Source organism: Strix aluco, chromosome 5 (genome assembly GCF_031877795.1).
Source record: "Strix aluco isolate bStrAlu1 chromosome 5, bStrAlu1.hap1, whole genome shotgun sequence".
Classification (NCBI taxonomy): Eukaryota; Metazoa; Chordata; class Aves; order Strigiformes; family Strigidae; genus Strix; species Strix aluco.
In genome coordinates this window covers 59423967-59450631 of record NC_133935.1, presented here as the reverse complement: position 1 = coordinate 59450631, position 26665 = coordinate 59423967, and the positions used below count along the sequence as shown (strand labels likewise).

The 26665-nt window shown below is 36.6% G+C and overlaps 1 protein-coding gene across 1 annotated transcript in view; it reads right to left on the bottom strand.

Annotated features, from left to right (window-relative positions):
* Positions 1-26665, bottom strand: part of FOXP2 (forkhead box P2) — a 445405-nt gene that overhangs the window by 351773 nt on the left and 66967 nt on the right. The window contains exon 2 of the mRNA XM_074827537.1: positions 25966-26111. The gene's annotated coding sequence lies outside the window, so the exon portion shown is untranslated. The remainder of the gene's footprint in view (positions 1-25965; positions 26112-26665) is intronic.

Here is a 26665-nt window from a genome sequence, read left to right as displayed (position 1 = left end):
AAGTAATGTTTAAGAGAGAATCAAAGAAGAGGACAGCAGCTAAAAAGACTGAAAAAAGATAAAGGGCAAAGGATTTAAAAATTAAACAGAAGGAAAAAGATTAAAGAAAGAATGGCAAAAGGCAATGCAAAAGGATTTAAGAAGCCAGTATAAAGAAAAGACATTCAGTTATAGAAAAGGAATAGCAACTACTAGAGGAAAAATACTTGAATATAATGAATCAAAAAATGGAAGTAAAAAGTTAGAAATTAATTAAAAAGCAGACAAAGTTAGAAAACTTTTATTTTTCTCCATGAAACACAGGAAATAAATACACAACATCCACTGAAATTTTAAAAGCCTGTTTCTATTATATACAACATGATTCAACAATTTTCCTGTGTAGTCATTTTAATGATATGAAATAAAATACAAAGCAATGTAATACCAGTTATTTCCTATGCAGCTATTTATATGCAGTATGTGCAAAGCTGAGAAGAAAAATCTAAAATATCAAATTCCTTTACTTCTATTAATAATGGTATTAAAATTCAAGGGATGTCTACTTTATATAGCTTTTCAACTTCATTACAAAGATCATTAAGAGTTTCTAAAGGGTTAATAAAGCTTACAGCTGCTTATTTTACAGTCAGAGTACTGTATGGCAAGCAAAGACAAAACTATAGCAACCAACAGATCTACTAGACTTTGTAAAACTTCTCATTAATTTACTACTAATGTTATCCCCTTAAAAACTTCTAATAAATGTGCTCTTGCTATAGTGGAAATATTTGTTACCTCAACAAAGACAGATAGGACAGAGAAAGGTTGAAAGAAATGTAACTCAGAAGATAGGAATCACAAAGACAGTATAAGGGCGGCATTCTCTTTTGAACATTACATGCTATATACATCATGATTTTTTTTATTTATATAACTTAGGAGATTGTTAGCTATTCATTTCAACATTTACTCCACATACCCCAATTTTCTCTCCAGGACAGTAACATCCCAAAGCAATTAGGTTTTGTCAAACAAACAGCCTGCATTTAAAGGTACTGATTTTTCTCCACATCTTTTTTTTAAAAAAATTTCATTGACTATCTCCCTGCTCCCTGATTTTATTAGAAAAAGTAAACAGATTTTCAAATTTTACCTCTCTATACTATTCCTTATTTCATATAGCACTTACCATGTCACCCCTGTTTTCTTCACTCTCAATACTAAGCATTTTAATCTCTATTCACATGAAATAATTTTCATGTCTTCCATCATTTTCAGTGGCCTTTTCTGGACCTTTTCTGTTCCTGCAATGTTTTTCCAAGATGAAGTAACCAGACTACACAGACTACTCGAACTGAAGGCATAACATCGCTTTGTATGCATTCTAGTATTTGTGGGAATATTTTCCAGATCACTCACAATACCACACTTTTTTTTTCTTTTTGGCCATGACAATATATATTGAACAAACATTTTATGTGAACAGAACAAAATAACACCTATGTGTCATTACTCAGTAGAAAAATTTCAAATGTGTAATGAGAAGAAGTAGTCCAAGCTCCCTCTCAGCATGTGTTGCCATTTTGCACCACCCATTGTTAATTGCCTACTGTGCTGAAAACTGATCATTAATGCAACTTTTTGTTTATGCATTCCATAGCACTCTGTAAACCAGGCAGGTAACTTAAACTCTTCCCCTAATTACAAAATTTCTTTTTCAAATCTGAAGGATGTAAGATCAACCAGCTGTCTTTTGTTTTACTGAAATGTCATATAGTCTGAAAGACTGGAGGAGCACAGTAATCATTTACAGAAAACACACTAGATTTCCTCAATCATATTTTTTCAGGCTTTTTATTTTATAGGAATTAACCACACTTTAAACAAATTTACTACTAAAATAAGGCTTAAATTTCTTTATTCAATGCAGTAATTTCCACTGTTTTGCTCATTTCTCTATCTCATTACTTAAATATTTTTTTTGAAGTTGTACACATTGCCTTGGTCAGTTCTGTCTGCTGTTATGAAAATGAGGATGAAGAAACTAATCGACATTATCAATTAAAAAAAAAAAAAAGAACCAAAACCAAAAACACCACCAACCACAACAAAAATCTTCAAGCTGAAAACCAACCACACCTATTAACATCTGTGCCACCACAGACTCCTCTGCATGTTTTTTGTTCCAGAACTTAACATCCCCATCTACCTTCTCCTTAGACTTGCAAAGCAGGACATTCTAGACAAATAACAGCACATCCTTCCATTTGATCGATATCTTTTCCTTTAACAGTAATTCTGAGCTTAAAATTTTAGCCTTCATAGAACAAAGTGCTGTAAACTGTGAAATTTAATCACATGAATCCATCAGAAAACAGTTGTCCCACACAGTGCAATCAATAGTCCTGTGTAGAACACTGTACATGTACAGCTGATCATATAGTAACTCTGTGTTGCAATGTGCTCGGAGATTTTTTTGCAAGCCTAATGAACAAATGTTTTTCATTTCAGGTGATTGGGGGGATTAATTCAACCATGGCACATGAATGACTTCATCAGCTACACAGAAATTAATTCTTCATTCTTCACATAGCTAATCTCACATGTTCCTTTACTTGGTCTCCAAAATAATACAAAGCCCAGAAGAGATGTGCTTACAGTAAAGCAATATGTGATGTGTATCTGCGATAGGATTCTTTCTGAAGAAGTGACTCTAAAAAGATCAGTGTAACTTTATAGACTATACTTAGGGTGGATTGTCCTGAATCAGGGAGCCAGCACTCAAGGTTAGTGCAATAAGCAAAAAGTTTTCTAGGAACTTAATTCTGCATGCTTTTGTCAACTAATAACACAAATGCCACCAGACTGTCACTTTCAGGAACAACAGGTCACAGAGAAGTTTGTTTCTCACATTTTTGCAGTTCTACTCCTAACAACATATGATTTAAATAGACAGCATTTACTGAAGTATATTACAGAAACCCTTAAATTAAAACTTTTTACACTAACTAAAAGTCAAGGAAGACACATCAGATGCAAACCACACTAAAATGCTGGGAGATGCTCTGGAACAGTGCGAAACAAAACAAAACAGGGTAGAATTTATAGAAGGTGCCTAAGATGAGTATGGATAGAAACATGTGGTCCAGAGCCTTGTTTTCAAAGCACTCTAACTGCAGCTGAGAGAAAGGAATGCAGAAGATCTGTGATAGCTCTGTAAGAAGAAAACTCAGAGTAGCTGTACCCTAAGAAATTATGAGTTCAGAGGTAAAGGGAAGAAGAGAAATGAGAGTAACTGCAGCAGCAGGCACAGCCCAGGACAGTTTCTGTGAATGTAGGCTGTGCACAAAATGGACTGGGGGGAAATGAGATGTTGAGGGAAGATGGGAGAAAGTGGAAACATGAGACTAGAAAGCAAGCAAATACACATAGTAGGACAGCTGCAGGGTTCAGAGGTACTGCACAAAATCTGTCAGTGGCAATGTGCCTATCTTTAGCAAGCCCAGTCAGATAGCAATACTTTTTTTTCACATTCTATATTCCTAAGGTTTTCTGTACCTAAGGTACAGAAAACAAACGAAATTTGTTTTCTAAGTGGAAAGCTTGCATCCTACAGAAGCTAATGCAAATTGCCAGAAGCAAGCTGGACAAATGAGAAACTCCAAACCAAGGGAAAGAGAGAGCAGAGTAATGCTCAAGTTTCCAGTTGGGAGCCAGATAAAAGTAGGAGAAGGATGAAAGAGAACAGAACAACATGTTTCTCAGGTACAGCAAACAAGAAATGAGGGGGTGGCAAGAACAAGTTAGCAGTGAGGAGATAAAGACAACATAGAAATGGCTATGGAAAACATAGGACAGCTAAAAAACTAATTGAAGAGATGACATATAATAAAGACTATTATTATTTATCTATCTGTTTGCCCCAGGAGAAATGCACAGCACTAGACAGGCCAGTAAAAGGAACTTGTATTTGCATAAGAAAAAGCAATTAGTGCTTGCACAAGGGCTCCCTTATTGTCCTACCTTCTTATCCCAAGTTCCAGTAATATTTACATTACATGACCTCAAACAGCTATACAAGGCAAAATCCTGCTCATAATATGCATGCAAGAAGCCCTATTCAGATGCTGGTTTCATGAAACATCCTACCTGACTGAGCAGACTTTGACTGTACACACCTGTGACAGCTACTCTTCCTCGCTTCAAAATGCACTTTGTTAAGGACTTCCCACTTGTCTTTTCCCCAAAAGAAACTGATTAGTTTGAGTTTAGAATATGGAATATTGATAAACTCCTTTATTTTTGAAACCATTCTTATTTTATTAGTTTTGATTGCTTGATACTGAGAGATACTCCTATGACCATACATGTGAAGAAAGTATTAATTAAAACAGCTATATTAGCAAAGACTAAGGGTTTTCTTAGTAATGAAACACAAACCACTTCCCTGTTTAGAGATGACCAACTGCTTCACTTTTCTTCTGTAAATACAATGACTACTTTTGACTGTGTAAAGTATCTCTCATTTAGAAGAACATTATAAAGCCATTCTTAGTCTAGTGATTTCAGTACACTTCTTGACTTCACAAAACCAGGTATTTTTGCTTCTGCAGAGCTGAGGACAGACTATTGGGACTCATATAGTTATTTCCATGCGGTGAAGTGCCCTACAGTGCTCTTAAGATCTCAGCTGGCTCAAATCAGTGCTTCTACTCCAGGCAGTTGTTATTCTAGGAGCTGGACCTTTTGCATCCAACCACACTTCATGAGGCGGATGGAGGCTACATTCCACAGTGCGGCAGTTTGAGCATCTACCTTAAAACTGCCATGGTCACCTCTGTTTATGAATCCAACAATCCACAGATTACAGTGACATAAAGACGATTAAGTTCCTTCTTATTCATTCTTTAAACTGAATAAGAGCTATGCTTGGCATTAAAACAAAACCACCTCTGTCAAGAAAATATGTGCAACCTCACATAATCCAAAAAATTTTAGTCATATTGTAGGAAGAATCAAAAGTTTTCAGCATAGTAATTTGCTGAAAACTTGCCTCACTGATTTTCAGTAAGATCTATGACATAAGAAAACATTATATAGAAAATACCTAAATCAACAACTGTAATACTTCCCTCCAGAGAGGGGACCGAAATGTCATAACAAGTACTTTAATTTTATTCAATGATCCAATTTACAATTACTTCACTGATTTATAGTCTCAACTGGTTTTATTTCTTAATTATCTTCTTTCTTTTCTACATGTATGTTATACCATTTCTTAATAGTAGATGACATGAAACCATTCCAGCAAGAACTGCCTATGATGGCTATCATGACATGATACTGTGCAAGTGACAGCAGTAGATACAAGATATGCCTTAATTTCTTAAAGCTAAAATGAGTATTTTAAGTTTTTTTAACCATTAAAAAAATGATTAAAATGGCATTGATTAATTGACCTTGAAGAGCTATGCAGTTTCAGGTGAGACACACCACTGCTCCCATGAGGTCATGGCACAGGTTGAGCTCAAGGCACTGCACTTCGTAGGGAGGGAGGTAAGAGAGATTTCAGCAGTACAAACCAAGCAGCTAGCACAAATGATGGAAAAATGAGGGGAAAAAAAAACTATCTATGCTCCAGAGCAAGGCTTCTTAGCTTCAAACTTTTTGTGTCTGCACATGACTGAAAACAGAAAGGCTCTTGAGTTTTCGAGCTGTGCAACAACCCACAGCCAGAACAAATGAAGATAATCACCTAGTAATAGAAAAAAAGATTTCCTCTCCGAGAAATACCATGGAATATTTCACCAAAAATCCTATTAGGGTACATAGCGTAAAAATATTCACATGGCCTCCTGTTAGATAATCAGGAGCTTTAGACAGACACACAGTGACAATCAACACATTTATGGAGAGTGACAGAGCTGCAAGTGTGATATAGGAGCTGGCAAGTTTTCCAGGCTCGGCACACCAGATGAGAGGGTTTACCTTTTTGACCGGGGCTCTCCTACAGCAAAGCAACACAGAGTATGTTGTACAATTTGGCTAATGCAATAAGCTGACAAATAACTACAGGATCCCAACATGTAAAGGGATTTCCCTTTGCTGTTATCTACTTTCACCATTCCCACGTGTTTGAACAATTTCATTCCTCATTTTTTGTTATCTTACTTTTCATATTAATCTCTACGCTATTAAGCATCAATAAGAAAGAACCAGAAGCAATAAAATTTGACATAAAAATCTTTTAGCTGACATTAAGGTGTGTCACATTTGCACATGGTTTATTTCCAAGCAACTTTTCATACAGGTGAAATTTAAAAAGAGAGAGCTGAGAGTATACAACCAAATGGTCTGGGCATTACTCTGATGCTTTTTTTCCTTGAAAATTCAAATGATCCCTGCAGGCAACCGACAACTGCTAGATCTGTGGAATGTGCTCTTTGAACTGTACAAAAGCCTTCAGCCTTTCGTGCATTGCTGCAAACAAAAACTGCCAAGTGTAATTATTCCTCAAATTTAATGTTATGGAAGTGTTGCATCATTTTTTTCACAGCTCTGAGAACAGCTGTAGAAAAATTAATTTTACAGAAGTATTTCCCCACAGAAGTTATACACTGCATTTATCACCTTTTGTAAACAACTGATACAAGGGAACACCAGTCAAATCTCAAAGAGTGCCACTTTCTTTGGTGCTCTTACAATTACATTTCTATGGAAAGAATCAAAGAAGTAAGTGGAAGGAGTCCTCCCAAGAACAGCTTTTCATCCTTTAGCCTTTTTAAAAGAAAAAAAAACCCCACAACTTCTATCAGAAGCACCAAACAGCGCTGAGAGAACAACAGAAGCTTGAAAATTCATAGTTCCCATCCCACTTTTTTTCTTAACCTACACTGCTGTATCTAGTGTTCCTACAAACATCCACATACTAAAAGGTAACTTGGTAGATAGAAAATACAAGCACAGCAGTCTAGATGATCTTGTATGCACCTGTAGTTCTAATAAGAACTGCCTTGTTTTTGAACACATGTATTCTACTTGCTGAACTGAAAGCATTTGAACTTTACTCACTGAATACACTTTCATTACTGACTTCAGCTATATCTGAGATTTTTAAGCTAAAGACATGGAGGTGAAACCAACTTCCTTTAAATAAAAGTTTCCACATCTGAAACAAACATTACCCAACCACGAAGACACCCAAATTCAAAACAGTCATTTTTGTCTGGATTGCAGAAGTGCCTTGCTTTAGAGAGCAAGCTGTTTAGTTCCAGTGTAAACTTCATTACAATTCAGACATGAGGTGGAGCACTGTAAACATGCCAACTAATTCCCAAAGCAGACCTAAGCTCCTAGGTCTTGCCCAGGATCCCTCACCCACACCCACACAGTAAGTTAGCCACAATATCCTGTTTCAAAGCAGGAGGAGGGACCTGCAAACAGCCCTATCCAAGGAGACCAAGCTCTGCCTTCTGGACTCTCCTCCTCAGCCTGAGCAGATTCAGTCATAGCCCAAGAAAGCCTCTGAAGATCCAAGCTGCTGAACAGTCCAGATGTATGTACCCTCCAAATGCAATCTTTAACTGATACCAAATGAAGGTGAGCCACTGCGTTGGCAATAAAAAAAAAAAATAAAAAAAAAAAAAAAAAAAAAAAGAACAGATGAAATACAGGATCCAGAAGGAGATCAAAGGAAAAGGAGCCTGACTCTTTAGCCTGATCATGTGGACAGGATGGACCAGATGAAGGCATTTAATATGCTTGCACCTCCTTCAGATTCAGTGAGGGCCAAGAATTAGAATAAACCCCTGTGTCTAGCATCTCCAACTGGTTGCTACATCTATAGGGAATTCTCAGTTAGCGGAAGCAATGACATTTTTTTCAAGTATTTAAGGAAGCTAAATACCCGAATCACCTTGCTTGTACCACATCTTTAGCCACACTTAAGTTGCACGGGCAAAAAGACATTCTGAATCATGTCCTCTGGCACAAAGAGCAACAGAATCTGGACCAGAGTAAGTTAAGCACAGCACCTCCAAGCTGCTAAAGGGCTATCCAAAGCAAAGGAAATTAAAAGCCAGCGCCCAGAGAAATGTTCCCACAAGAGACCTGGGGAACAAAGCCATTTAATTCATGCATTAAGAAAAAAATAAACAGCATATGCTGCACTGGTGGAAAGGAAGATCATATTCTTATGCTATTCAAATGTATTTTGTGCCATTGATCAAAGTGTAGCATTACACAGCATCATGTTCTACTGCTACTTTTTTTTTTTTTTAATAGCACCATATTGTCATATTTAGGCAAACATCTGCATTCTGAATGACAACAGGACTGTCGTGCACAGAGGCAAGATGGGATCAAGGCATGGATTACAGACAGGCAGCAGCTCCCCTCTAACTGAGCTCCTGCAGGTGACAAGACATGTTCACTTCTGAACTGCAGCAAGATACAGCTCCTCAGCAGCAACTTGCAGCTGTGCGAGCTGCACGTGGTGCAAGCTACTGATTAACCAAGGAGGTTGGTCAGTGGTGCACTGTGTCACATGCTATCACTGAGTTTCTACAGATGCTATAGAAGAGGTTCCCAAAACTGCAAAACTTTAAGAATTAGAAGAGACAAGAGTACTGCTTTGGTACAAGCAACAACTCACTGAACACCTTGCCATCCCCTGGTTAGTATTCGCCTGTTTGCATCAAACATGGACATGTCTGCTATTTTAAAAATGGGATATACCTTTTTTCTTTTTTCCAAACTGTCTTTGTGGTAAGCAAATCTTAGTCAAGCTTCAGTGTTAACATGGCTTATACAAACACCAAAGAGCAGACCACAGAACTGCCAGTGATGAACATAATGACATTAAGAAGGATGTGGTCTCCAAGTTCATACTAAATCAAGCCAATGCAAGCAAAATTTGTAATGGAGAAACTGCAATGAATTTTGAATTAAAGAGTGCAGTGGCACTGTTTCTTCTTGTTGATCTTTTCAGCAGGACAGCAAAAAGCAAAATAAGAAGTATGTTCATGGATTTTTAAAAGCAACAAAACATAAAGGGCACTCATAACATCCTAACTGAGACAACTGCACTCTGGGAGGTTCAAGAGCTAGGCAGTTGCTGTTGCAAAAGACACACAGTTGTTCTTTTTATAAAGTTACAAAATAAGCTGGAAAACAACAAAGTCTCCCACCAAAGCAGATGCTTGGGAACAGTACAAAATAAAAGCATACTCTATTTCTTTATCAGTTGCTGTAAAAAAAAAATCTTAAAAAAAAAAAATTTAAATCATTAATTTACCTTTGATATTGTTTTTTTCAAGGAGAGCAAATGTCAGGATTTACAAGAGCAAAAAGTAGAAAGGTTTGTTGAAAATAATCTTTAAATAGGCATGATAATTAATTCAGTTGTTGTGAAGGAAAGCACTTTACTAGTGATTTGCCTAAGAGTAGTGATGCCTCATTTTCAAGATGTAACAAGCTTGTTTCTAGATTTCTTAAACATATCATTGCTGAGGCCACTCTAGATACCCAGATGCCACAAAAGTACAAGGTGTTTACGCCTCAAGATGTTTCCATATATTCGTCATGTGGGAAGTGTAAGAAAAGCATGTGGAAAGCAAACATGGGATATATCTGTTCCTCATGAAGGTTTCCCAAACTTATTAGAAATTTGCCTAATACCAGTCATTCCTCTCTTGACACAAAAATTTAAAACCTGTGGATCCACATGGAAGCATTAGTATAATGCTGTCTTTTTTTTGCACATCCTAAAACATGACTGATTAAAAGAAATCTGACAAAAAATATGCTCTTGGGTAGAGGGTTTTAATGCCAAAATTTAGCCTAAGGCACATTTCAAAGCCCAAACGTTAATCCTTGAGGAGGGGAAAAAGGGCTTATGATGGTTTCTCAGTTAGAACATTTGTGCTGCAAGTGTCTGTAATTTCCTAACAAGACTATTTTCTTTCCTCAAATTCCAGGATTTCCATAAGTAAATAAAAATAAGCCAATGTGTGGCCCATAGTTTTGCTACTGCACTGGGTAAAGGCTAGTGGGCATAGTTCTGACTGAAGTGAGTTAAGATTTTAATACTGTAAAAGACAAAAAAGAAAGAGAGAACTCCCAACTTTTCTATGAGCTATGATAAAAGAATTCACTAATGGTCTCTGCATTCCAGATACCAAGTCTTGTATCATCTTTCTGAATTTTTCTTAAAGAAAGAAGTCAACAAAGCCCACTAGAAGCTGGCCAAATGAGCAACATACCTCAGCCAGAGGGCAGTTAACTATAAAATAAAAGAATGAACAAACCATCAAAACTAACAGTTTCTGGAAGGGACCCTCCACCTAGACCACAAAATGGAAAACTAGTCACAAATTTAGAAAATGCCTTTAAAAATCAAATCCGACATAATGAACCATAGTTAGTTCAAAAGGAAATCTCCCCTCCCCTGCTCATTTTTTATCTTATCCTACAAGTCTCTCCCAGTCCAAGTGTATTTCTCTCCTGCAGGCTGTCAAGATTGTCAAGAAGAGGGCCATGTGTTTTGCAGAAGAACGGCCGAAGTTGAGAAGATTCATGGATTAAATAGAATTTAAGGTCAGAAAGGACCATTAGATCATCAAGTCTGACTTCCTATAATATCACAGAATATAAAATTTCAGGCAGTTACCTTATTACTGAGACCAAACAGTTGATTAAAGAATAAATTCTGTTTTAGATAAAACAATTGTTTCACATCATGCTTTTTCTGTACTAAAGAGCTCTTTAGAGCACCAGATATTTTCTCTCTGTGAAGGTATGCTGTAATTAAGTCACTTCTCAAACATCTTTTTGATAAGGTAAACAGACTGATCTCCTTAAATATTTCACTGCAAGGCAATTTTCAAGCTCTTAAATCACTTTCATAATTGTTTCTGGCACCATCTCTAATTTTCCAATAGGTTTTTTCTTTTTAGATGTGGCCACAAGAACCATAAGCTGAAATTCAGTCTGTTTACCAACGCAGTATAAAAAGATAAATTCATATCTTTACTGACATTTGGTTGCCTGTACATCCAGCACAGTTCTTTCTCTGTTGCACAGCGTACTCTGTTTTCTCTCCTCAGAAAAAAAGACCATACAAATGAGATTTTTTTGTGACCAAGCAGTATGCAAGCAAGTATCAGCAGAACTTGGCAATAACAAGGAACCTTAACTATCTGGTCAACTTTTTGGAAAGGAGACAGCAGGACACAGTCTATCCAGAAATGTGTTGGCAACCATTTTTCAGTACAGAAACTAAGCAAAAAGCATTTTAGATTCTACTTCAACCTTCAACTCACTGGAAGCATGAAAATTAATGGCGGCTTGGTTGAAAGAAACCGTAACATGAGAGAATTCCCGTTGCTAAGGAAGGGAAGGAGAAGGGAGAATAGGAAAATAAAATCAATGGAAATGACAGAAGAGGACTTGGACAAATGAATTACTGGCCAAGATCCTGTGAAAGGTAACTCGAAGGGAGGGAAGAAAGAGTTAGAAGTTCCATAAAGAGGTAACATTTAAGGTGTAGGAGCAAACTAAATAAATGATGAAAAAGGGTAAATCACAAACTCTTCAAGGACCCGCAACTTAAGGAGAGTACAGATCCATGAACACAAGTATGCAGGAGAGGAAAAACTTGACAATACAGGGACAAAGTCAGAAGGGCAAGAACAGAAAGTGAAATATATCTTCCAAAAATTTTGAATTAGTAGCAAGAAAGCATTTTTTACATTCCTTAACAGTAAAAGGAAAATTCAAGAAAGAGTTAATCAGGCTATTTGTAGAAGATACAAAGACAAGTATATTTTGCTTGGTCTTTGATATAAAAGACAAGTACAATCTGATAGCTAAAACTAGTGACAAAAGGGATAAAAAATTAAGAGTAGAATGTGGAAAACAGGTGAAGAGACACTTCAGTAAGTTAAATACTGTCAGATCAGCTGAGCCTAATCAAGCTCTTATTTAGGATAGGTAAGAACATGATGTTGGCTTGTGCAGTGAAGCCAGTTGAAGAATGCCAAACCCCAATGCCTCTAATGCCTGACTGCACTGAAATTTTGCTAACCTGTCATTTACAGCTACTTAAAACCATATCAGGGAAATTGCAAGAGTTTAAAATAATCTTTATTTTTTATATTTATTCTTAACTCAGTTCAATCCAGTGATTAAGGTTTCTACCCCTTATACCCTCAAAAGGTAGGACACTTAACTGCAGTTCAAGGGACTCTAAGAGAATTAATTGAAGTTATCTCACAGCCATTAGCATTTTTTCAGAACCTTTAGAGAATGGATGAAGTTCCAGAACAATGAGAAAGGAAAAATCCAGTGCCTGTCTTTAAAAGGTGAAAAAAGAGGAGGTAAGGAATGACAGACTTGTCCAATTAGTTTCAGTTCCTGGAATATTCTTGAGAAAAACAAGACCAACAAGATTTTTTTTCTTTTTTACAACAAGAAAATAAATACCTGCCAATATAGTTTTGTCATAAGCAAAATCTGTCAAGCCAATTAAATTTCTCCTTCAATAGAAAAACAGTTTGTGAATGGGAAGGAAGCAATGGATGACATATAAAAAGAAGTAGATGACTTATGAAAAGAAACTAAGAAAACACCGACTAAATTAAACTATTTTAAGGCAAATACAAAACGTGTTCAAAAATCTGATGTAGAGACTAGTAATAGAAGAAGGATATTATGAATGGGGTGCAACAGGGGTCCATCCTGCTCTGGTGCACTGGGTGTTTTCTTTCATAACTTGGACGATGAAATGGTCATCCATAATGAAACTATTTTTTAAATTCTCAGATGATGCTAAGATTGAGGAGAGAAAGACAGGAAAACATTAGTCCTTCCTCAATGGGATTTACAAAAAGTAATAGGAAATTACATTTAATTAAAGATGTACACACATAAAAGTATATTTTAATAATTTTGAAGAGTTATTAAGAACCATGAGTCAGTTCTGAGGCAGCTATACTCACAATTACACGAAACCCAGTTTAAAACACATAATCATTTAATTGTATGGCATCAACACATAGCAACAATAGCTCAATCAGTGCACTGCACCTTAGACCTATGTTTAGAACTATATCCCATTTTCTTCTTAACTCTCTTTCTCCACCATATTCTTCTCAACTCTGCACTAAGTGATATATATATCAGAGGGCCACAGACATAGCCTGGAAGATATTCAGTTCTGACCATCCCACCCTTTGAACGCATTGTACTACCAACTGTTAGTGATTCTTGGTCATAACTGCTGATACAGAGTGAGCCAGCACTACCACCAGTATCAGAATACTCATGGCATAGCTGGCAGCATATTTCAGCTTACTGGGATATTATCAGTGAACTTTCTGGGGGCATGTGGCCATGTGGAAGACACCTCACTCATCCTACCTACATAGCTGAATACAGGCTGTACATTGCCTACCTAGTCACAAAGGTTTCAGGTTATCCTCATCCTCAACTCCTGTTCCTGTAGATGCCACTCTTCTACCTCAACTTACAAGCTGATTTTTTGTCTAGGCAGCATGATCAGTGAGAAGATGCTATCAAGGGGCATGTCAATTCGTGTTGTGTGGACGATATTTCAGCATGTATGTCACCATGGAAGAGCAGGGCTGCTCTGCTGCTGTCAGAACGCAGTATCCACGCCATAGGACCATTCCAGAGATCATTTAATGTCTTCCCCATGGGGCCACCAGACACAGCCCAGCTGGCTGTCATCAGTGCTGCACAAAAGCAGCCTGCAAGAGCAGATACAGCTCCCATAATTGTGCTGTATTAACCGCGCAACATCAGTGCTATATGAGAGGCCCATGAGAAAAATGTGAGTTTGGACTGACGCCTATTTATTTGAGGCAGCATAGAATACATTGAATGCATGGTGGCAATTTGCTTTTTACGCACTGAGAAGTGTATGTGCTTGGTTAATGAAATTACAAATAAAAAATGTACTTTTTAGGAACAGACCTACAATTACAGAAGCATAGAAACTTCAAAAAATATGTTATGTAAATACACTTCAGTGAATACTTTAGGCGAGGCACATCAGAAGACAAGAATAAATACATAAATTGATTAAATTTTGAAAAAATAAGCAACTGAAACCCAAATATACAATATTCATCATTCCTTATCACTGAGGTGAAATATGAGCAAAACTGCAAAATGAAACTAAATGGCTTCCTATTGTCTAGCATATTGAATTAAAGACGCTCTTTACCTTTTAGGATGAAATTGTTTCCTTGCATTTCCATGATCTGATTCTATTCTGAACATATATTTGATCTTCTTTACCAAATCATACAGAACAAGAAGAAGAAGAAAAAAATTTTCCCAATGCATTGGCTGTCAAGGTATTAAAAACTACTACTTCTGGATTTCATATCCAGCTGTTTCCTAGACACCCTCCATTGTTCTCTCCATCTTTGATGTATACCTATTGTGGTCAAGTTAATGCTGCTATTGAACCCTAGAATGTTGCATTTCTCAAATGCAGCCTGAACACTGCATCTATAGGGTTTTTTGCATTTAATTTTCTAGGTTCCTTTTAGGGCAAAAAAAAAAAGGAGAAAGTCCTTAAGGCAATATAAGCACTTAATCCAACTCAAATACTAAAGAGGACATAACCTTTTAAATCATCTTAAATATTTACGATGCCATAAGCTCTTAAACTTCCTGGAATACTTAGTCTTCCTTAAAACCTCACAGTACTAGAAGTCCCTAGAGCAACATAAGCACCTAAACTGCTTCAAATCCTTCCAAAGGACACAACCTTTAAACCAACATTCAGGGTCTAATTTTTAGAAATATTTTTGTTTCTTCAGGCACAATTCTGCCTGGTTTTGTCCACAAATCAGGTAGCTATTTAAATCCTATTCACATGCTTCCCTTGACAGAATATTTTCATCTGATGAAAGACATATGCATGGAAAAGACGTAGAGCACCCTGCCACACTGGGAAAATCAACGCAAGTAATGGAAAGGATTTCCTTGGTTCTAAACTTGGCCAGCCTTCAGCTTCACAGAAAAAGAAGTAACAGAAACGAAAGACAGTCACCAAAGCCTGCACAGCACCTTGTTTATACCTTTAAGTCATGTCTGACAATTAGACCAATCATAATATTCCACCATCAACTTATGGTAGCAATCAAGAAATTACAAAATTGACATCTGCAACAACAGCAGTAAATGTGATCTCTGGGTGGGAACCCTGTAGTAAGTATTAAGAATAGAGTCAGTATAGAAGCCACATTTAAGAAGTTCTCAGCTAACATGTACACAACCACACACTACTTCAGGACTTTAATTCTTCTGGATGGTGTTGCCCACCTGTTCATTTGCTAACCTGATTTATCTTTTCAACAATTGCGTGGTGAACTTAAGTCACTCTGTTTCCTTCCTCCAAAAGCCTTTCAGATAGGTCTGGGAAAACTTTTCACAGTAAAGCAACCTTACACACACAGATCTGAGAGGCAAAGGTCCTTCTCCTTCCAGAACTTCCTAGTTCAGGCTTTCAGTGTTTCCTATAGCCTAGGAAGGGAATTGTCCATGTTATACTCTAAAGGATTTTGATTCCAAGAGTGAGTGGAACATTAAGTGAAACATTAGTGCCATAGATGCTCTCAAGCAATTGAGAAAAATCACAAATACTCAGGGTTTTTTTAATTCTGCAATTCACATGACAGTTAGTAAATGGCAGGTCAGGGTCGTGTCGCTTGTCCTTAGGAAGTAAATAAAGTTAAAGCTGTCCATCTTCAGAGCACACTTAAAAACTCACATTTGCCAGACTTCTGCATGACAAGCAAAGTCACTGAATATATGCATCTGCAATTTTTTACATTATTTTTACATTAATCATAAGCCGTGTCAATAAAAGTGCTGTATCCATCAATAAATAAGATACTTGAAATATACAGTTCAACATTAAAAAATGTACTGTTATGCTAATGTTTCTACATATTGAAGATTTGACTGTTTGGGAGCACTCCTACAGCTATGGCAATGGCTGAAGAGTTTTGAGGAGTCTGTGTTTATGGTGAGCCTGGTGAGCAGTTATGACATTGTGCAAAACACTATAAAGTCCATTTTATCATTTTTTCCATCTTCTCTGTACTTTTACTGTCTTACTAAAAAATCAGTTGATGTTCAAATATTTTATTACCTCACCCTATAATGGCTGGTCTAATACTCTTGAGAGTTAACGAGCATTTCATAACTAATGTCTTCCTGACATTCAACTAGTCTCAAACTGTTTTCCTTAAATTGCTACCAGCTCTTCTTTTTGTCCTCTTCTTTGGTCCCTTTTATATATATTACAAACTGCCTATTTCCTTACATCACATGATACTCAGTTTCACCTATGAGCAAAAAAAGGTACAAAATTTTCACCTATATGAGTCAGTATGATTATTTTTAAAATAATGCAAAAATGTGTCAAATTTTAAATTATTAAACAGCAAGCTACAGTAGACAAAAACGTTGGCTTTTGAGTAATTCCTAAACACAGTATTTGGATTTTTACCTTTGGCACTTCAGAAGTATCATCTTACTATTTCACAGTATGCTACCAAAGTAACTATCTATCTATTGACTCAGTCTGAAGAGCACAGGAACGAGTAAGTCATTAACTCAGTGCCATACACAGTGTCATGGAAACAGGATATTGGCTGATGGGCCAAAATCAAAGACTTTGATAACTCAGAGCTCATAAATCATGGTTAGGTGTCCAATGAAGAACTACAGATGCCCGCATACAGCAACCTCATTTACAAACACTGACTAGGTTAGAAAAACACTAGAAATGTGCACAACGTTAGAAACCTGGGCACAAAGCAGTGAGTATCTATTTAGAAAAGCAGACTAAATGCTTCATCTTACAAGTAATGAGGAGAGTAGTACATACTACAACCGATGCCCTGTCCAATGAACTACCTCATCAATATTGCTATCAGCACTACTCTGTACTACATGTCATACTAAATATGCATTAATATGCATACACTTGTGTGCATGTGCATACTCGCCTGTGTATATAGATACATACACACATACCCCACAATTTATTAACGTACAGAAATGATAGCAGATTATTATGAAAAGATACTCAGCTTTTGGCTTTCAGTATTAGCTTCCATTTCCTAACTACTGATAAACAAGCAATAACTTTTGCTTCATTTATCATATAACCATAGAAAAGGGAGTTGAAAAGGTCAACCCTCCATAGGTCATCTAGTTCTCCTCTAAGGTATCTGTTTAACGTTTCACTTAGAAATATGAATAGAGAAGGTGAAATCAAAAATTCAAAACTTCACCCTTTAAATGACAGTTTTAACGGAAATAGACTAGATAAAAACAACTCCTGCTTCAGTACAGTTTTAAACATACAAAATAAAAATAGCTCACTGGTCATATAACTACATGTGAATATTTGAAAACGTTTTAAATCCAGAAGACAACTCTACAGTTACAGACTCTAATCTACTATGTGAGCAAGAAATGGAAATACTACATTACTCACAGATAAGAAAGGGGTGGTTTTTTTACAGATTTTTTCATGACAAGGATGCCTGTGATCTTATTTAACTAACAAAACATCTACAGTAGGAAATAGTGGAGCCTAACAAGAATGACCCTGTACAGCAGAACAGCTGGAGCCAAGCACTTTACATCCATGTGACATGTGCTTCAAGACACTTTATTTTGTGCTACTTTTGGTCCATTTTTGGACTACTTGCCCTTGTTTAGCTTCATCATCAGGAAGGTTCAAAGGGAAGCTAGTTTATCCTGACACCTCTGAAATGCAGTCCTGAATTGAACTAAAATACTAACAGAGATATTACCAAAGCCTATTAATACTAAGATGATAACCATTTTCTCTTCTAGGTATAAGACCACATTATTTTTGTTTTGTAAAGCAGTTTGTAAAGATTTATTTTCCTGTGGCAGATTTATATCTTTTATCTCTTCAGACAACCGAGTATTTCCAGCCATATGCAGGGACGCAGCTTCATAAGCCAACTCCAGTACAGGAGCAACTCATTTGCAGACAATGAAGAGCTTTGGAATTTAGCTGTAGGGCTTCAAACCAAATTTCTCCAAAGACACAGGAGGTCTCAACTTCAAAATACCCAAAGGCTTCTATTTCATCACGAATTTTAGAGGACTTTACAGTAATGTATGCATGTTAGGGGATTTAGAATGATAAACTTCAACATGCATGCACTAAATTATTGCAAAATCAATTAAGATTCATCTAGAAAAATCTGATCAGTCACTGATTTTTGCAGTTGAAAAAACAGAAGTACATCTTTTACTATCATGTAGCTGGGGATTGCTCACATGAGACTGCACACTTTCAGATCTGGAGCCCATCTCCCCCATGTTCAACATTTTCATCAGAAACAAGAACTGAGAGATATTGACCTCTTGGGGGAAGGTTGATGACCTTGATTCTGCTCTCAGTAACTGTCTCAGAAATCGTTTATCATATCTTGCAAAAATACAGGTATAAGATGCACCCTGAGAATCAAAATACCATTTAACTGCTCCACTGAAGAGCTCTTTCTCCCTAAAAGACCTGATGACAGACCATTTTTCCCCTGAGCAAAGATACCAGCTAAAACTGCGATTCTTTCTCTGTCAGAGTAAAATTAGGGGAAGGAGGTGGAGAGAAAGGGGATCACATTTTAGTTTTATTCCACTGATGCTGCTGCCTGTCACTAAAAGATGAAGGGCTGAAATCCCATCAGTCTGGATTTGCAGATCTGAGGATGAAGAATTAGTATTTTTCTGTTTTTGCAGAAAACTCCTTGATGTATGGCTCCATTATTGAATGTTAACAGCTGCAGTTTAAATTACAAATGAGATTCTATTAGCATAACCCATACTTGGTTTCTATTTAAAAATATGATTTTAGCCAAAATTGTGTCAGTTGAGAACCTACATGTTTTCATTTGTTGCTACAGATAATGTAGAGAAGGGATTTTATATTTCACTACTGCAAAATGTGAGGTCTAGAATAGCAAAAACATTAAAGAATACTTTTAAGATACTACTGGTATCTCCTTCAGCGAAAGGGACAACAGGTGAGAGAATGGTCCTTAGCAATGATGTAGAAAAGGTGGCCGTAAACAGGCAGCAGTGTTGATGGGGCAAAAAAAAAGTGTCTTTTACAGTTGTCTCTCCAAACTAACTTTCTAAATAAGATTATTTAAAAAGCCCTAAATTGCATTGTGGAATAACTGTTTAATTAGCTTTGGTTTCCATCATGGATGTTTTCATCAAAACACACTACACAACAGATGGTTTCTGCTCTTATACTTTGCAGCTACAGTGTTTTTGCAACTACTGTCTTGCCCTTGAAAAGCTGTTTGTGTTTAATGTATCGCATACCAATGGTTTTAACACATATAAATATGCTGGTTTTCTGACATATACATATATCAGTGTATCAGAACTCATGAAATTGTTACTCTAAATGGCCACATTCCAACTGCACTGCGTTTGCACAGTGTTATCTTCTGTAATATTACACAGCGCTTCAAACTGTACAATAGCAAATATCCACTCCAGGGATCTGAAGTTAACTCTTCTCACGTAAAGCAGTCAAAAACATCATCTTCATCACAGAGCATGGTCAAAGTCTGGGCGTGATCCCCACACGGATCAGGGGATGCACGTAACTCAATGGCAGAATCCAAAGGGACCCAGGAGCCCAAGCCAACTATTGCTGCAAGGAGCCAGACATTTTTGGATGATTTTGGTGTTAGAATGCTTATGCTGGAGTTAATGTTTGCCTGTACCAAGTCAATCCATTTCTCTGTGCCTTAACACCTCTGTGTCAAGAATATTGATCAGGATACATATGACTAAAGCTTCTCAAATTACCTGTGCAGCAAAGGCATGTTAACCAACATACAGCAAAAATGCTATGGTATTTCTGTATTCAGACCACCTAATGATTGAAGTGGTCTTAGCAGTACTTCACAGGGGGTTAGGGTGATACTTAATTCATTAATGTTTTCTATAAAGTTCTTTGAAATCCTCAGATGAAATGCAGTGTATTATTACTACTATTATACATGTCCTGACATATGCCCCAAAGGATCTCACAATGCTTTGTTAACTGTATACAAGAATCCCTTCATTACCATTCAAATGCTTCTACCTCTGAAGCACAGCACTGCAGCTGTTTACCAACAGACAGTAATCCTATAAAAATATTTACTGATCTTATATGAAGAATATTGTCTTCCATTACAAATGCATGTTTCACACCACTTCCAATTCCTGAAAAGCTCAATGCCAGGGAACTGCAACTGCATGCAGGGGGACACCAGAGTCTATAAAATCATCATTTCAGTGAAAGACATCTGCTTAGCTGGCATCCTTATAACATCCTTATTTAGTCTATCACCCATCTTTCACTCCCTTATACCACAGGAAAAATACCTCAAATCAAACTAATACAACTCCATCTCTCACAAGGTAGAAAATGAAGAAAATTGACAGGCAGAATAGGCATAAGGTCCAATTAATCGATGCTCTCAACCAAGTAATTCAGGAATCTAAACATCCAAAATCCACTGGAGACAAGACAGCTTACATAGGCTGAAGAAATGAAGACATGCTGGTAAAAAGTCTTCCTTCCTCTCTTGCCTGCTTTGCAACTTGAGAAGAGATGCATAGCAACTTAGTTTTAGAAAAACCATCAATACATATTTATACTTTCTAAAAACGCCTGCAACAATCAAAATATCTTTCCCTTTTTCTCTATTTGAAACTTCAGGTTGCCTTTAAAATTTGAGTCAGATCAACACTGTGATGGGAACTTGATTCGCTACCTACATGGAATGGGATTGACCCCATGTGGAATTTTCTATTATTAAAAAAACCTTGCTGGTTTAGATGACTGTGCCGTGGACAACATTTACTCTGTTAATTTTGATGCAGTCATTAATGAGTTTCCTTAACAGAGATACTCCTCAGGTTTCTGTACTCAGGTTCATTCACTGGACCCAGATAGTCTCAGCCTGTTGGATCTACTCAGTCTGAACCCTGTAACAGGGTCAGGACAAAATGTCAATCATAACATAAAATTTATAGTTCAATACAAATACGCACAGTTCTTCACTACTCAAACATCCTCTGTGTAGCGGCACCTTGGCTGAACTGCCCTTTTCATTTTCTCAGAACTAGGGTCTTTTTGGCGGATTTTTGTGATAATGCATAAAAATGCCATTCAAAACTAAACATTCTTCAAGTAGCAGAAGGATAGGAATATTACAAATCCAACTCAAATAAAGCCAGACTATTGTGAAGAAAAGAGCCAGCATGTCAACTTCAGTGAAGTTCTGCGTAATTACCAGTGAGAATCTTGGCCAGCAAGTACCGATATGGCAAGTGTTTCTAAGGGAAATATTTTGTTCATGTTTACAGCACATGGTTTGCTGATACTGAGATAGAAACACTGATGGATGTTATTTTGTGCAAATAGAGAGAGAGAGAAAATACCTGAAAATTATTAACATGAGATTGCTTCCCTTCTCTAAGTACTTTCTTTAGGCCAATTTGCAAGTAATCTTTAAAAATTATAAAAAATAAATCTCTTCCTCAGGTTGAATGTAGATTTCAGGAGACAGGTATTCTCTGTAATTTTACACTATTATACATGCACTCTGGTACTATGCAATACTTAACTAAATGTACCACATTTTTAATAACAATGAAAAGATGGAAACAAAGTGAAAGATACCAGATACAAAAATTAATATTCAAAACAAAATTAAAACTGCAAGAAAAATTTGATATACCACAATGAGGTTAATCAGTCAGCTGTAAGTGGAAGCACAGAAATAGAGCTTACCATAAGAAATCATGTGCATTTTTCCTACAACAGGACAAGTATAATACTGAGACCATCTTTGAAGCATATTCTACTGTTGTTCAGCTTCATTACAGTGATGATAAAAACACATTATGAAGTAAGTCCAGGTAAGTCTCACCATCCAAGGTAATAATTCAAATATATGGCAATTAGCCACAAAAAGACATCTAATAATAAGTTACACTACAATTTGTCATACACCTATATTTTAACTAAAAAGCAAATAGAAACATCGTACATTCCTTCTAATGCCTTTCAGACCTGTTCAACTATTCCATGGCCAGAAAGTGCTCCCTACAAACAGTCCGTATCCATGAACACAGGAATTGAAGAAGGTGGTATGTTATCATCCCATGTTAGGTGATGTAGTTGCCATTACTCAAATACAGACAGAAGTTTAAATTACTACAGAAATCTACAATACTTCAACACAAATGGGAAACAGCTTTTCATCACAATCTCATTTAATAGAACACATTATCAATATTAGTTGATAGTAGAGCAATCTTTTTCAAACTGGAAAGTCACCTAATTATTTGCTTTTAAAAATTAGAAAAAAACACGTTTTCATCTGTTATATTGCACCAGATTTTTTCAGCCTTTTATTGCGAGCTATACTAAAGCAACAATGCTAGAATCTCAAGATAATCTTTTTTACTATCTTACTAGAAATTAAGTAATGACATAGAGTTAAAACATTTGTATTTCTCAACCTAGAGACACAATATAATAAAAACTCAAAAATCTATATTTCATAGTTAATATTAAAATAGCATTTGAAGAGCATTTTTGAATGGTTAGATACAATGTCTAAGCAATATGGAAAATGTCCTTTTAATAAGTTCGTATGTATCACCATAACCACAAAGAAAGAGTTTAAAAAATAATTTTGTTTACTCATGTGAAAGCAGGACGTTTTTGTCAGTGTCAGCGGTAACATTCCTGCCTCTTAAGTCTCACGTTATGTCAGATGAGATGGAATTTATTTGCCTTAACATTTAATATACAAGTTAGATGTCTAAATTTGTGCCGGTCACCTTAGGCTCTTTTATTGTCAGTGACAAGAAACAGGCATCTCCAAAGGATGAATCATCTCATCTTAAGACAGACATAAAAAGAGGCTATGGGAATCCTCCCCTGGAAGCCTCCATCTCTCTTCACTAACTAAAGAAGTCTATAGTGACCAACTCAGATTTATAACACCTATGTTTTTAGATGAATAATGTCAGCGGTAATTAATCCAACTCTTGGCATCCTTCTCAAAGAGTACATGGGAAAACTAAGTGTAAGATGCAGAAAAACAGAATTCTCAACAAGCATAAAAATCAAACCACACTGTCCCAGAAAAATTAAAAAAAAACCTTTTGTGAAAATAACAGGGGATCTGTACATTTGAAACGTCATACAGTGTTTGATCTCCAAGTCAGGACAGACTCAATCATTTCTAGCAGCTTAAGAACATACAGAGAATAATTTCTGAATGTGCTGACAAAGTTATATGCCTCTTCTGATTATGAGTAAGCAGCAATTTTCAAAAGCTTATAATTCAGTGCAATAAGGATAGATGTTCAGAGGCATGGCAAAAGGCACATCTTATAACCCATAAAAGCTTCACTCTCAAATTTCAAGTCCTTGCTCAAAAGCAAAGCAGATAGTTCCTAGACCTTTTTTTAGAGCTTTTTTTTTTTCCATTTTCAGAAATGATGTACCCATCTCATGGAAGCTTTTGCAAGGACATTCAGCCTACAGCAAAACCGTGGACAGAAAATGTCTGCCAAACCAATCGAAGTTGAAATTCAAGAAAACTGACATTTGAAGCTAGAGTTCCTTTTTCCAAAGAATTTCAAAACACAAGGAAGCCCCTGAATCTCACATCTGTAGAAAATGGAAGACTATATTGTTAAGTCTCACTGTACATTTGCACACTTTTTACATGTTTATATTGGCATTCACTTGAATTATGGACTGTCCCATAATGGCCATTTGCAAGTACCTGAAAGCAAAGCTTATAATGAAATTGTTAGGCCACTTTATAGGTCTCATTGACCTCTGACAAGACTTCAGGAAGACAGCTATTTCTGTTATAGATTAATGGATCTCTCCTCCAAGGCTTTGTCCCTAGTTTTGTCTTTTTTTTTTTTTTCCCAAACACAAAATGATATTAAAAATGTATCTTTCTTCCCATGGATCAAGTGAAAAAGATACTCATTTTAAACATCTAAAATCCCCATCATGTGACTGTCCACATCACGTGAATTATGGTGCTAATTCATAGCTAAAAAATATTTTCACAGACTTCAATGTGATTTTCGTTTATATTCACAAGTCTTTAAATATAATTTAACACATTTTAGAAAGCTCGCAACTTCTGCCATCTCTCATCTTTAGCCAAAACTTAAGTAAAAGCCTAAACTGAATAGCTAAATACATCAAAATAGGAAAAATACAAAAAAAAAAAAGCCAAAAAAACAAATCCCAAGAAAATTTAAATATCACAAAATAAAACAGCAGAATCTTGTCTGATTTTGCTTACCTATAAATATTCCCAGAATCATAAAATAGCTGAGGTTGGAAGGGACCTCGGGAGATCATCTAGTCTAAACCTCTGCTCAAGCAGGGTCAGACGTAGCAGGCTGCTTGTCAATGTGTACCACTGGGATTTGAGTATCTCTATGGATGGAGATTCTACACCCTCTTTGGGCAATCTGCTCCAAAGTTTCACCATCCTCAAGGTACGGAAGTATTTTATATTATGTTTAAATGGAATTTTCTGTATTCAACTTGCACCCATTGCCTCTCATCCTGTCACTGGGCACCAATGAGAAAAGTCTGGTTCTGTCTTCTTTACACCCTCCCATCAGGTATTTAATGTGAGAATGAAATGTTATTCAGTATCTTACTGTTTAGGAGAGGCAAGGATCTTGTGCCTAAATTAGTCCAACTGCTAATCATACGGTATCACCCAACCTACACATCATGCTTGGTGCTATACAAAATCGGGCTAGCATTTTTAAGATTCAGAAATAATATATGTATGTATGAATTATACAGTATCATGCTACACTATAAATTACTATAAGACACCTGCTTACTTGCTAGTCATTTGTGACCATTTCCTGGTTTTGGAGATCTGAATTTTAATTTACAAATGATATAAAAGACCCTGCACTACCACAGTATGAAATGCACAGTAGTTCCCCATTAGATAATAAGTAAGGGTGCCTCACTCAAGTTTTTCCACTCTTATAAATGGCAAAGCACTAAAAATATCTGTAAGGTCTGAGACTATAGCTCACCAAGCAATTTAAGCTGCAGAAACTAGCACAGCTGCCAAAAGAAGCGATCGTGCATTCCCCCACACTTTTGGCTGCTAATTCCCACCCCCATCACCCTTTGTACCAGTCACGGCCCTTGCACAGCCATATGGGAGAAGGCTGTGATAAAACCAGCCGAAAACAAAACTGTAGAAATAATTCGTTATTTTCAGCCAGATCCATTCTCCAAATTTATGAACAGCTACACATGCTGAGGGAGAACAACAATATGGGGAGGGGAGAAGAAGCTGGCACTTTAGACGTGCCAGGTTAAAGTGTTCATTGAACACTTGGGCTAAAGCTAAACAGTCAACAGAGAGACACAAGCTACTCAAAGAGTAATACTGAATTCCCTAGGCATTACTTTTAAGGATGAGCTGCATCAGCCTCTGGAGATGACTGCTTCTCTCCTGAGGGTAAGCAGAATCTAGGATGACTAACTGATATTTAGCTGCTTAGTTTCTATGTATCTAAACTAACTCAGATCTAGATGAGTAGAAAATGGTAAAAAAAACAGCTTTGTGACTCTTACCGCACTTCACTTCCATTAACAATTGTCATTTGAAAACAAAAAATTGCCGTATACCTTACCACCACATAAACATAGGAGGAGTGCGTATTTTCTGTATTCTCCACAAATTCTTCCTAAACCATACTTTATAAGCAATACGTTTCAGTGACGTGGTACTGTACTCCTCCTACAGAGCATATAAATCCACAGTAGAAACAGCCACAGTTCAGTTATAAATCACTTACATTTCTTCGGAGTCACTTAGTCACCTTGCTGTACAGCTGAAGGGATGGTCTTTTCCTTTTTGCTCAAACTGGTCCTCCTTCCAGAAGTGTCCGTCACCTCTATGGCAGATAAGGACAAATGGTCCTTAACTTTCACTTGAAATTTTCTAAGGGTAAGAAGGGAAAGGAACACAGTAAGTGCAAGCATCCATAGTGTGTTTTATAGCAAGGTATGACCATCACCTCTTCAAAACACACTTCAGGACCTTTCTTACACACGTATACTGCATACCTTGGAAGAAATCCCGCATGTTTTACATCTTTCTTTCTTTGTATGAAACATGTGAAGTAGTCACGACTACTAAAGTAGTCATCTACTCCACTCCTGAGATTCATAATAACAAGATTATATTACTTTGAAAAGCGTAAGTGTACAAATTAAATTATAATTACCTATTATTATTTATTTTGCGCCACCAAGAAATTTTGAATACTTTTGGCAGGGTTCAAGCAGGCAAGCAATTTGCTGAACACAGGTTCACTGGAAACCATCTTGGCTACCCATTATTGACAAAATACTCTAATCTGAATCTTCTGTTAAACAAAACAGCTCTCTATTGCACTACATCTTACTGCTCAGAAAGTAAGACCTGGGATTTATGATGGATAGGTCCATGAAAACTTAAAACTCACCACTCTGTCAGACTCAAAACCATAAACT